This window comes from Lissotriton vulgaris, chromosome 4_2 (assembly GCF_964263255.1).
Source record: "Lissotriton vulgaris chromosome 4_2, aLisVul1.2, whole genome shotgun sequence".
NCBI classification, from domain to species: Eukaryota; Metazoa; Chordata; class Amphibia; order Caudata; family Salamandridae; genus Lissotriton; species Lissotriton vulgaris.
In genome coordinates this window covers 16,521,937-16,535,375 of record NC_141692.1, presented here as the reverse complement: position 1 = coordinate 16,535,375, position 13,439 = coordinate 16,521,937, and the positions used below count along the sequence as shown (strand labels likewise).

Here is a 13,439-nt window from a genome sequence, read left to right as displayed (position 1 = left end):
ACAAATAGAGTGGATCAAAAAATCATGTCAAGAAATCATGTGACTCTTAACAATCTTAAGTAATTTATATTTTTGTTTTATTTTTCTAGTTCCGTCAAATACATGTATATGCATGTTGTCCTTGTGATACCATGTGTTTTGCCTGTTGGCAACATGGCCATGGATTTGAGCATGTGGTAAATGTGTCCTGGGGGTTCTGTGTGGGACAGGAGTGAAGAGAAGAGGGTAAGTAGAGGCGGAAAATGAATTCCATGCCATTCAAAAAAGTTGTGCGGAGCCTGGTTTTGAGGCCTGGCTGCTATTGCTATTAAAGCCTCAAGACATTTTAGAAATATTACCAGCTAGAATTTCCAATTGGTAAAAAATGTTCAGGGGTTCTTGCATCTGGGCAGCCAGGTGCAGGAGCACAGGGCCAGGGGTGTTCAGGAAGAGTGGAATTCAACTGTGTGGTTCTGCTTCACCCGACTTGTAATAAAGGCTTATTTGAGTACTCCAGGTTGAAGTACACTATTTTATTTATTCATTATTATTTTTTATTTTTTTTATTTTGCAGAGTTCTATAATTACGCAAACTTGACCCAAAGGTATGGGGTATCAGAGGACTTTACATAACACCAGTTGCATTACATGAGGAGACATCATTTTTTTTTTTGTTAGGCACAGGGAGATAAACGGCCACATGCATCGAAGTTGCTGTTTGCGAATTCTTAATCGTGAAAATTAAGGAATCGCAATTAGGAATTCGCAAATGGCATTGCATCAAAATTTCACAATTATTTATGCGATTTCTTGATTTTCCTTAATTGCGATTCTCAATTTGCGAATCGTAATTAAGGAAAACCCTTCCCATTGATTCTTATGGCCCAAAAGGCCCATAGGAATGAATGGGAAGGCATTGACATTTTGCGAATTTCAAATTGCGATTCGCAAAATGTGAATGCAATTTCAAGGGTGAAGGGGGGGTCCAAAGAACCCCTCCCTGAACCCCAAAAGGTAACTTTCAATGCAATTTACACACACACATGCCCCAAGGGCATGTGTGTGTGTAAATTAAAACTTTCAAAAATGCAATTTGTGCATATTTGAAAGTTTTCGGTAAATTAGCATGAACGTCAACTTCATGCTAATTTACCCCTTCCTATTTGCAAATTTGCAATTTAAAAAATATTCATGCATTGCATTTAAGAATTCTCAAATTGCAATTTCTTAAATGCAATCGCAATTTTAGAAATCGCAACATGGTTGCGATTCCTAAAATTGTGAAAAGCATGATGCATCCCAAATTTGAGAATTGCATTCGCAAACGGCCGAAAATTGCTACTCGCACCGTTTGCGAATGCAATTCTCAATGATGCATGTGGTGTAAGTGATTTGCCCAGAATCAAATGATATTCAGTGTTGTTGCTGAGACTTCAACCAAGTTCCCCAGATTCAAAGTAAACCTCCCTAGCCGTTAGGTCACCTCCCCTACCCTGCAGAACTGGCTATGACAGTTGACTCGCAGCATCTGTTCTACAATTAGTATGTGCCTGGTTTTTATTGAAACTCTCTCAAAGAACTGTGTCTAAACTGTGCCTGGCCTGTACCTGAACCACCCTGAATCATGTCTTCATTGTGACCGGACAGAGCTTGGATTGGCCTGACCTGGTCCTGGGATGCATCTGAACTGTATCTGAGTGGTGCATTGACTGTTCCAGTATCTGCCTATCTGCCTGGAGTGGATGTAAATACTCCCACAGAACTGTGTCTTAACTGTGCCTGGCCTGTCTCTGAAGCACCCTGAACTGTGTCTTCATTGTGCCTGGGCAGAGCTTGGACTTGCCTATACTGATCTCTGAGTGATGTCTTTACTGTCCTAGTATCACCCTGTAGTGGATGTAAACTGATGCTGACATGTTGCAGAAATGTGTCTGATTTAGGGAGGCCACCTGGCAGGTTAAATACCTGCATGTTCAGTATCTTAAGAACCCTGTCCGTTCACAAATCATAAAAATCACCTAAAGCCAGAATCGGTCCCTTTAATAATTTAAACAATTAATTGTAGAAGAAAATAGCTTAGAATGTGTTCTCCAGCTGTCCTAGTGATCCCTGATTGAAAATAAAAGTATACAAAGAGAATATTTCATTTAAGGTCTTCCTAATAATCAGGTCTGTTCATTTGTAAAATCTTAAAATGTGAACTGATGGCATATATGTCAACATTTTAGAAGAGGAAAGTGGGAGATTTTAAAATAAATATTCATGAGGATGCATTTTCCCAATTGACTTGTATTGAAGTAGACGCAATTTTATGTGGGAGACATCCAAAACAAAGACATTTTGGCTTAAAAAATCAGGAGTCTCCTAAATTGGGTCTACTTACAAGTAAGAGAAGGGAGAGGTGCCACTTCCAGTCTGATTGCACTAGAATTGCTGTAAGTGAAATAAGCATTGACTGTTTCGGTAATCATCAGCAGCAGACTCAACTACAGCAACACACTCTGTGCTGACGCCACCCAGAAACTCCTTCCGAAACTACAGAACACTCAGAGGAACCCTCATCTACAGACCCCTCCAACCCCGACCACAATTCAGCGACTCCATTGCTGACTTCGTGAGGACACACGCCCTCGCCTTCACAGACTTTATCCTCCATGGGGACCTGAACGTCCACCTTGACAACAACAACAACACCAACTCCACCACCCTGATCGACAACCTAGCCAACCTCAGACTCAGACAACTTGTCACAAAACCTGCCACTCCGCTGGTCACACTCTTGACCCCATCTTCTCCACAAGCCCCCATGTCTCCTTCAACCACAACGCCGAATTCCACTAGACCGACCATCGCTGCATCCACTCCACCTTCAAGAAACCCACCATGCACCACCGCACCGAACAGATGCCTCGCCACTGCTGGAGCAAAGTCACAGAAGACCAGCTAACTACTACCCTCACCAAGAGCCCACCCGCCAACCCAACCAACCACGACACCGCCGTCCGCAACCTCAGACAGTGGATCAACGACTGCACCAATACCCTTGCCCTGATTAAGAAACCCTCCAACAGTCACACCAACAAGAACGCCAGCTGGTTGACTGGAGAACTCGGGCCTCCAAGCAAACCAGCCGAAAGCTCGAGAAGATCTGGCTCCGTGAACGAACACCGGACAGCCACGCAGCCCACAAGAATGCTACCCACAGACACCATCACCTCAGATCAGCCAAAAGGGCCTCCTTCAAAGACTGCCTAGATAACAACTCGCACAACAGCAAAGAGCTCTTCAACATCGTGAAAGAACTCTCTAACACCAACAATATCCCACCCTTGCAAGACCTGTGAGACTCGCTGGCCACCTTCTTCCACCACAAGATCACAGACATCTACAACCCCTTAAATTCCTCGAGCACCCCGACAACCACTGAGACCTCTGCCCTACGACCACTACCCACACCAACCACCTGCTCTCCTGGACCGACATCAATGATGACAACACCATCAAGATCATGAACACCATTCACTCCGGATCTCTGTCATACCCATGCCCACAACACATCTTCAACAAAGCCAGCACAGCCATCGCACCCCATCTCTGGAAAGTCATCAACACCTCCTTCGAGACAGCAACCTTCCCAGAGAGCTATAAGCGCGCCGAGATCTATGCCTTACTCAAGAAATCCAAGACGGACCCAAGGACCTCAAGAACTTCTGGCCCATCTCAATGCTCCCATTTTCAGCAAAGGTAATTGAGAAGACCGTCAACGAACAACTGAACCACTACCTCGAGGAGAACAACATCCTGGACTCTTCTTACTCCGGGTTCAGAAGTAACCACAGCACCAAGACTACCCTTATAGCCACCACCGATTACATCAAGTCTCTGCTGGACAACGGAAAAACTGTGGCCCTCATCCTCCTGGACCTGTCAGCTGCCTTCGATGCGGTCTGCCACCACACACTACGAACACACCTCCACAACGCCGGGATCCAAGAGAAAGCCCTGGACTAGATGACCTCCTTCCTCTTGGGTAGAACACAGAGCGTCCGCTTTCCCTCCTTCCTCTCCAAAGCCACCGAGATCATCTGTGGCATACCCCAAGGCTCCCCCCTAAGCCCAACTCTGTCTAACATCTAAATGGCACAGCTCCCATATGTCGCCTGGCGGCACGACCTCAACATCATCTTCTACGTTCATGACACCCAGCTGATCCTCTCCCTCACCAAGGACCCCCACAATGCCAAAACCAACTTTCACGAAGGAATGAAGGCCGTCGCTAAATGGATGGAGAACAGCCGACTGAAGCTGAACTCAGACAAGCCGAAGGTCCTTATACTCGGATCCACCCCTTCAGCATGGGACGACTCCTGGTGGCTGACCGCACTGGAAACTGCCCCAACACCCACTGACCATGCATGCAACCTACGGGTCATCCTCAACTCCTTGACTAAACAGGTCAATGCCGTCTTCTCCTCCTACTTCAACAACCTCTGCATGTTCCGTAGGATCTACAAGTGGATCCCCACTGAAACGAGAAGAACGGTCACCCAGGCCTTCGTCAGCAGCAGGTTGGATTACAGAAACGCCCCCTACGCAAGAGACTCAGCCAAACGCCTGAGACGGCTCCAACGCATTCAGAACACATCTGCATGCCTGATACATGACATCCCTCGCTGCAGCCACATCACACCCCACCTGAGAGACCTGCACTGGCTCCCGGGCAACAAGAGGATAACCTTTAAGCTCCCCACAAGGCACTCCACAACACCTGACCAACATACCTCAACAAATGACTCAGCTTCTTCACCCCCACCCGCCAGCTCTGCTCCTCCGACCTCGCCCTCACCAGAGTCCCCTGCTTCCGAAGAGTGACCTCCGGCAGCAGATCGTTCTCCCAACTCGCCGCCAAGACCTGGAACACCCTACTCATCCACCTACGGCAGACACAAGACCTGCTGACCTTCAGAAAACTCCTCAGGACCTGGCTTTTTGAGCAGTAGTAGCAATCCCCACCCCAGAGCCTTGAGACCATCACGGGTGAGTAGTGCGCTTTACAAATTATATGATTGATTGATTGATTGATTGATTGAAAATGCTTCAGCCAGGCTGGTCCTCAACATCCCCCAATGCAGCCACATCACATAACACCTGTGAGAAATCCACTGACTCCCAGTTAACAAAAGAGTAATTTTCAAGCTCCTCACACAAGCCTACAAAGACCTCCACTAAGCATGGGCGGAAAATCCGTTCCGCTCGCGGATTTTTTCGGATTTTCGGTAAATTCGCAATCTGCGAACGCTCGCGAATTTACCGAAAATCCGCAAATTCGCACGCAGCAGATTTTTTTTCTTGGTGATACAAATTTGCGGCGCGAGGCATTCACTTACCGTCATTCAGGGTTTGCCGAGTTGTTTTTCTCGATATTTTACGAGTGCTGCGCCATTTTGGATCTTGCTGCGCGATCCCGCTGGAGTTTAGCGACCGCGATTACGTCATCGCGCTCGCCACCTTGCACCGCGAGAGTTTGTCAACGCGAGTACGCCGTGATCACGTATCGCGGGAGTTCGCAATTGCGAACTCGTACATGCGGCGAGCCGCAACAATCTCGCACTCGCGAAAATACAAAATTTGCAATTCTGCACAAGAAATCCACCAGCAAGCAGCATAAACCTTCTGAAAATGATGATTTTTATCTGAATAACTCCTCAGGTTGACATTTGCCTGCACTTTTTTTGCAAGGAGTCCATTTTGGGGTGGGGGGGTGGGAGGAAGGAAGTGCCCCACAGTCTCCAACTTCCTGTTCCTGTCCAGCAGGCTCCTCACTGTGCTTTGTCCATCTCCTGGTAAATGTTCATTTGGATCTGGAGCTGGAAGGATTACTTTTTGTGGATGCTGCTGGATATTTGGATTTGAGGCCTCTTTGACTTTCTTTGGATCACTTTTGGTTTAGAAATTTCACAAGTAAGTTTGTTTGGGGCATTACAGTTGCTGCAACTACAATTTTGTAATTTTTGATTTTTGGGCTGTTGTTGGGGCCTTTTGCCCAGGGGTACTCAGTGGTGGGTGGACTGAGTCTTTCTGTGGGGTCTCTTTAATAAAAACATCATGGAGGGCCTGGATGGCTTGGGATTGTGCAGATTTTTCTGTGATTTTCGTTTTTTTGGGCTGCTGTTGTGGCCTTTTCACCAGGGCTAGTGAGTGGTGCATGTGCCTAGTCTTTCAGTGGGGTGTCTTGAATGTAAACATCATGGAGGGCCTGGATGGCATGGGATTGTGCTGATTTTTCTGTGTTTTTCGATTTTTTGGGGTGTTCACGGGGACAGGCCATGTGGCTGGGGGCCATTTTGAGTGCTGCTACATGCCCTGTCCATGTGCTGGGAGGGAGGGGGCCATTTTGAATGCAGGCAGTGTTCTTAGGTCTGCAACCATTTTGCCTAGCTTTCAACCTTTATGCCCAGGGGTACTGAGTGGTGCATAGGCCTAGTCTTTCTGTGGGGTGTCTTGAATTTAAACACCATGGAGGGCTTGGGATTGTGCTGATTTTTCTGTGATTTTCATTTTTTTGGGCTGTTGTTGTGGCCTTTTCACCAGGGGTAGTGAGTGGTGCATGTGCCTAGTCTTTCTGTGGGGTGTCTTGAATTTAAACATCATGGAGGGCCTGGATGGCATGGGATTGTGCTGATTTTTCTGTGTTTTTCGATTTTTTGCGGTGTTCATGGTGACAGGCCATGTGGGTGGGGGGCATTTTGAGTGCTGCTACAGGCCCTTGCCATGTGCTTGGAGGGAGGGGGCCATTTTGAATGCAGGCAGTGTTCTTAGGTCTGCAACCATTTTACCTAGATTTCAACCTTTATGCCCAGGGGTACTGAGTGGTGCATAGGCCTAGTCTTTCTGTGGGGTGTCTTGAATTTAAACATCATGGAGGGCTTGTGACTGTGCTGATTTTTCTGTGATTTTCGTTTTTTTGGGCTGTTGTTGTGGCCTTTTCACCAGGGGTAGTGAGTGGTGCATGTGCCTAGTCTTTCTGTGGGGTGTCTTGAATTTAAACATCATGGAGGGCCTGGATGGCATGGGATTGTTCTGATTTTTCTGTGTTTTTCGATTTTTTGGGGTGTTCATGGGGACAGGCCAATGTGCTGGGGGCCATTTTGAGTGCTGCTACAGGCCCTGGCCATGTGCTGGGAGGGAGGGGGCCATTTTGAATGCAGGCAGTGTTCTTAGGTCATCAGCCATTTTGCCTGGGTTTCAACCTTTATGCCCAGGGGTACTGAGTGGTGCATAGGCCTAGTCTTTCTGTGGGGTGTCTTGAATTTAAACATCATGGAGGGCTTGGGATTGTGCTGATTTTTCTGTGATTTTCGTTTTTTTGGGCTGTTGTTGTAACCGTTTCACCAGGGATAGTGAATGGTGCATGTGCCTAGTCTTTCTGTGGGGTGTCTTGAATTTAAACATCATGGAGGGCCTGGATGGCATGGGATTGTGCTGATTTTTCTGTGTTTTTCGATTTTTTGGGGTGTTCATGGGGACAGGCCATGTGGGTGGGGGCCATTTTGAGTGCTGCTCCAGGCCCTGGCCATGTGCTGGGAGGGAGGGGGCCATTTTGAATGCAGGCAGTGTTCTTAGGTCTGCAACCATTTTGCCTAGCTTTCAACCTTTATGCTCAGGGGTAGTGAGTAGTGCATAGGCCTAGTCTTTCTGTGGGGTGTTTTGAATTTAAACATCATGGAGGGCTTGGGATTGTGCTGATTTTTCTGTGATTTTCGTTTTTTTGGGCTGTTGTTGTGGCCTTTTCACCAGGGGTAGTGAGTGGTGCATGTGCCTAGTCTTTCTGTGGGGTGTCTTGAATTTAAACATCATGGAGGGCATGGGATTGTGCTGATTTTTCTGTGTTTTTTCAATTTTTTTGGGGTGTATAACTGAACTGATGTTCCTCTGTCTTCCATTGCTTTTAGGTGCACAAGACTCAAGAGAACCACCAGTGCCAGGAAGAAGTCCTGCAGCGGTGTGTGTGTGCAGCATAACGTCACGCGACGTCACGTCTGGCCACAGACAACTCTGCAACTCGTGCATCCGCAGCCTGCTGTTCTGACCTGCTCTGAAGAAGATGGCCCCAAAAAAAGTTCCCCGTAGCTCCTCTAGAAAGAAAGTTGCCAGTAAGGAGCAGAAGAAGCAAGTTACCAAGGAGACTGGTGTGCCGCCCGCCACGTTTTTTGGGAGTAAAAAAAAAAGTACACCTGCAGCAGCAGCAGGATCTGCTGGGGACCAAGCTGGGAGCAGCACCCCCGCTCCATTGGGCTAAGTGCCACCACCACCACCACGCCAACTTAAGTCCAAGCCCTTGAGTGCTGCAGAGGCACTTAGTCTATTTGTTCAATCACCATCGACCAGTGATGTTGGCTCATCGCAAGAAAGTAGCAGCAATGTCCCTGAATCAGCACAGGTTGTTGTAACTCATCTGACGAGTGTTGAACAACCACAGCCTCAACAACAACCACATGTGCAAGTACAAGCCCAAGTACATGTGGAAGGAGAGGCAGCGCAAGGAGATGCGCAAGCAGAGGTGCATGGAGGGTCACAAGTGCCCACAATAGTTGTTCCTCCCGAAGTAGGGGCACATCAGGAAATTGACAATCAAGGCGAGGTATCATTTGAGGAAGCCACTCCTCCTGATGATCATTCATTGTCTTCCACACCCCTAGCAAGGAAGAGATCAAGGGTGAGGTCTACACCTTCTTCAAGCACACATCCTTCTGATGATACGGATCACAATTGGGAACCAGCACCACTGCCGTCTGAGAGTGAGGCACACCATGATCTGACAAAGGTACTTAAGCGTAAAAGGAAGGTCGTCGAAAAACTCATAGTTATGGTGTGTGATGAGGCTCAACAAGAAGTGGAGGATACTGCTGCTGATGAAGGCTCTCACGACAATGACCCAGTCATCATAAAGGTCACTGCAGCCCCAGCGGGCATGCAGCAAACAGACATTTTGACCCTAGCCCGAGAAGCTGCTGAGCGTGATGATGTTGTCGACGAGGAGGCAATGGAAGAAACACCACAATCATTGGAGTAAACTAGTACACCAACACCTACCACTTCCATATTTCTTACTCGCCAGAAGGGACCTCCATCCACCTCAACCTCAATTAGTGGTGGTGAAAGTGAAAAACATACTGAAGTTCGGCAATCCACATCCTCCACTTCATCTGGCATTAGCAGCAAGACCATTACCACCAGTATCGCCACCTCCTCCGGCCCCCAAAGACATTTCAAGTCCGCAGTTTGGGACTTCTGTAGTGTTTGCCCAAAAAAGGAAAACCTTGCCATTTGTAGCATTTGTAAGTTGGCAGTTAGTCGTGGTAAGTTTGGTTCCAACTATGGTACCGGAGGCTAGAGAGGTCATTTTGAAAGAAAGCACGCTGTCAAATGGTTTGCGCACCAACAGGCGATCAAGGAAGCCCGAATTGCACGTAATGAAAACGTTGATGTTTCATCTGATGATGACGAGGAGGAAGAAGACGTGTCAAACACTTCACTTACACCCAGTACCCCTGTCAGCAGCACAGCCCATGTGAGCCACATTAAGAGTGTGGGAGAGAGTGAGACACCAATGCGAAAAAGTTCATCAGCGATCGTAACTGAGTCGAAGAAATCATAATCATCATCCCGTAAATGCTTGGTCCAGGGCAACATTAAAAAGATGTTGTTTACAGAAGCGCCATATGAACGCAACCACCCACTGACGCGTCTATATAACACTAAGCTGGCTAAAATGCTAGCTCTGGACCTTCTCCCTTTTTCTTTTGTAGAAGGGGTTGGTTTTCTAGAATTAGTGGCAGCGCTCTGCCCTAAATGGAAGGTTCCTAGCCGGTTCTATTTTGACAGAGTTGCAGTTCCAGCACTACATGAAGATGTGCTGGAGGTGATTGGGGCAGCTTTGCAGAAGAGTGCTGTTCACACTATACATCTGACAACAGACATTTGGACCAGTGGCGCAGGCGCTGATTACATGTGCATCACTGCACACTGGGTCTTTTTTTCAGGGGTTAAAGCAAAGCTAAACGCAGGTGTTGACCCGGACCAAGTTTTTAAAGCTACTCGGAAACATGCAACACTAGCCATGTTTGGCTTGGAGAAATGTCACACAGCACAAAAAATTTTGGATGAGTTTAACACAAAGGTCCTTCACTGGCTGTCCCCAAAAATACGCCAGATTGGTTATGTTTCCACGGATAATGGCGCCAATGTAGTTAAGGCCATGGATCTGGGTCACTATTTCAGAGTGCCGTGTTTGGCGCACTGTATAAACCTGGTTGTTAAAAAATTCTTGAGTGATAAAGACAGTCCATCGTGCGAGGTAGTGGACACCTGCCGAAAAATGTGCAACCATTTCAGCCATTCTTTTAAGGCCCGGAAGCATCTGAGGAGCCTGCTACATGAACGTCGAATGCCAGTGAAAGCACTCATCCAGGAGGTGGCAACACATTGGAACTCAACCTTCTACATGCTTGAGCGTCTGTATGAGCAATATACGGTACTCGCTCACTATTTCGTAAAACAGGGTACAACTCAGAAGGACCTGAGGATGGTTGCGGCGCAATGGGACATAGTTAAAAGCCTGACAGACATGCTTCGTCCTTTTGAGGTCTTCACGCATGCAGTCAGCAAGGAGGACTGTAATTTGGGAAAAGCTATCCCATTGTTGTACATGCTGGAGCACCAACTGAAGGAGGTGTCTTCTGTGTTTCAAAAAGATGTAAAAAACCACGACCCTTTTGTTTTGGCAGAGAAATTATTAGAGCGCCTACAAGGTGATGAACGTATTAAAATGATCCACTCAGAACAGCATTACATTTGTGCTACTAGTCTGGATCCACGCTACAAAAAGGCGCTGGCAGGCCGAGCATTCTTTCCTTTTGCTGATGAAGATGTTACAAAGTACAAACATTGGCTAGCCTTGTCAGCCAAGAGGTTTGAAAGAGAACGGCAGAAAATTGAAGGAAAAGGCAGTACATCAGCATCAGCATCAGCAGGCCATCCCCAGTCAAAACAATCCACTTCTGCACCTGTGGCTGTGGCACAAGTGACCTCTCAGCCGTTAAAGACACCGGCAACCGGATCATCTGCACCAGACACAACAGTAACATTGGATGCTGAAGAGGATTGGCTAACTCGGCTTGGGTTTGGTTCTCAAAAGGTCACAGCAAAAGCTAAGCAAAGTGGAGGAACCTTGGAGGACCTTGAGTCTATGGTGTAGGACTATCTGAATGACTCAACAGAGGTCTATGTTAATGCTGACCCATAGGCGAATTGGCATGGGAAAACAGAATTGTGGCCAGAGCTCTCCAACCTGGCTTTAAACTACTTGTCTTGCCCACTCGCAAGCGTGTCTTCTGAATGTGTTTTCAGTGCTGCTGGTGGCATTGTAACTCCCAAACGGAGCCGCCTCTCGCCCAAAAATGTGGAGAGGTTAACAATGATCAAGATGAATCAGCACCTCATACAACCAGATTACAAAATACGAGAAAGCACGCCGGATGAAGACGAGGTGGACAGCAACGTAGATGAGAGAATTTCTTCTCTGTTAGGTGACACTGAGCTCACCCTGCCTGAATTCGAAGAGTATGATGACGAAGCCTTATTCTTATTCCTGGACCCTGACACCAAGCCCTGAAAATGAGACAATGAATCAATAACTTTCTTTTTCGTCCTTATTCACTTTTATTCCTGTGTGTCTGTCTTTCTTTGTTGTGCACAGTTAATATAATTCAAACTTTAATCACCTAATCACAAAAACAAGCCCATCAGCAGAACGGTCTTCACTTGTTTGCTTATTGATTTGAAGGTGCCGCAGTATGCATTCCTTAGGTTCACAAGTTCAGAAGAACATGCTCCTCTATCCTCCTCCTCCAGACTCCTATTTCCCTCAAAGCAGAGGGCTGGATTACGCCCAATGAAGAAAGACTCAGCACTTCTGAGGGTGTTCTACTTCTTTGCGGGTGAGTTGACGGCTCTGAGGCTATTGCTGGAAAGCTCTAATACCGGATAAAAGTGGTTTGGACCAAATTGGAGGCTGACTTTTTTTGTGTTTTTGCTGACTTGCTTGCCTTTGAGGTGCTCTTTGGGGTGGTTCCGGGTGTTTGCGGGTGAGTTTTGGGGTCTGGGAGCACTGCTGGGACAGTCTAATCTTGATTGCATTTGCTTTTCAGGAAATCCGTGGTGGAAAACGGGAGTTATGGCCTAGCTGCACAGCGCGTTTGGACCGAAGGCCGAGAAATATTGTAAGTATGAGATTTTCCTTTTTGGCTGTTTGGGGGTGTTGTGCTTTTTGGCGGGTGGGTTGGCGGGTCTTGGGGCATTCCTGGGAAGGTCTAATACCGGATAGAAGTGGTTGGGACAAAATCCATGCTGAATTTTGTTTTGCTATTTCTGGCATTTTGCTCAATGTAGCGTTTTCGGGGGCCTGTTTGGGGGGCTTCCTGGTGTTTGTGGGTGGGTTTCGGGGTCTGGGAGCACTGCTGGCTATGGATACTTTAGTTTGCAAGAGGTTTGAAGCAAATCCATGGTGGCAGAGGGGAGTTAGGGCCTAGCTGCAGAGCGCGCGCGGAGTGATTTGGGAAATTGGCAAGAAAATGACTAAGTCCCCATTTTTGTACTTTTGTTTTTTTGGCTGTTTGGGGGTCTTCTACTAGTTTTCTCCTGGGTTGACGGCTCTGGGGCCATTGCTTGGAAGCTCTAATACCAGATAAAAGTGGTTTGGACCAAATCGGAGGTGGAATTTTTTTTGTGTTTTTGCTGACTTGCTTGCCTTTGGGGTGCTCTTTGAGGGGGTTCTGGGTGTTGGTGGGTGAGTTTTGGGGTCTGGGAGCACTGCTGGGACAGTCTAATCTTGAATGCATTTGCTTTTCAGGTAATCCGTGGTGGAAAACAGGAGTTATGGCTAAGCTGCACAGCGCGTTTGGACCGAAGGCCGGGAAATATTGTAAGAATGAGATTTTCCTTTTTGGCTGTTTGGGGGTGTTGTTCTTTTTGGCGGGTGGGTTGGCGGGTCTTGGGGCATTACTGGGAAGGTCTAATACCGGATAGAAGTGGTTGGGACAAAATCCATGCTGAATTTCTTTTTTGCTATTTCTGACATTTTGCTCAATGTAGCGTTTTCGGGGGCCTGTTTGGGGGGCTTCCTGGTGTTTGTGGGTGGGTTTCAGGGTATGGGAGCTCTGCTGGCTATGGATACTTTAGTTTGAAAGAGGTTTGAAGCAAATCCATGGTGGCAGAGGGGAGTTAGGGCCTAGCTGCAGAGCGCGCGCGGAGTGACTTGGGAAATTGGCAAGAAAATGACTAAGTCCCCATTTTTGTACTTTTGCTTTTTGGCTTTTTGGGGGTCTTCTACTAGTTTTCCCCTGGGTTTACGGCTCTGGGGCCATTGCTTGGAAGCTCTAATACCGGATAAAAGTGGTTTG

At 47.3% G+C, this 13,439-nt stretch overlaps 1 pseudogene; it reads left to right on the top strand.

The window, feature by feature from the left end:
* Positions 1-10,345: 10,345 nt before the first annotated feature.
* LOC147718145 (zinc finger BED domain-containing protein 6-like) lies at positions 10,346-11,653 on the top strand (annotated as a pseudogene).
* Positions 11,654-13,439: the final 1,786 nt, after the last annotated feature.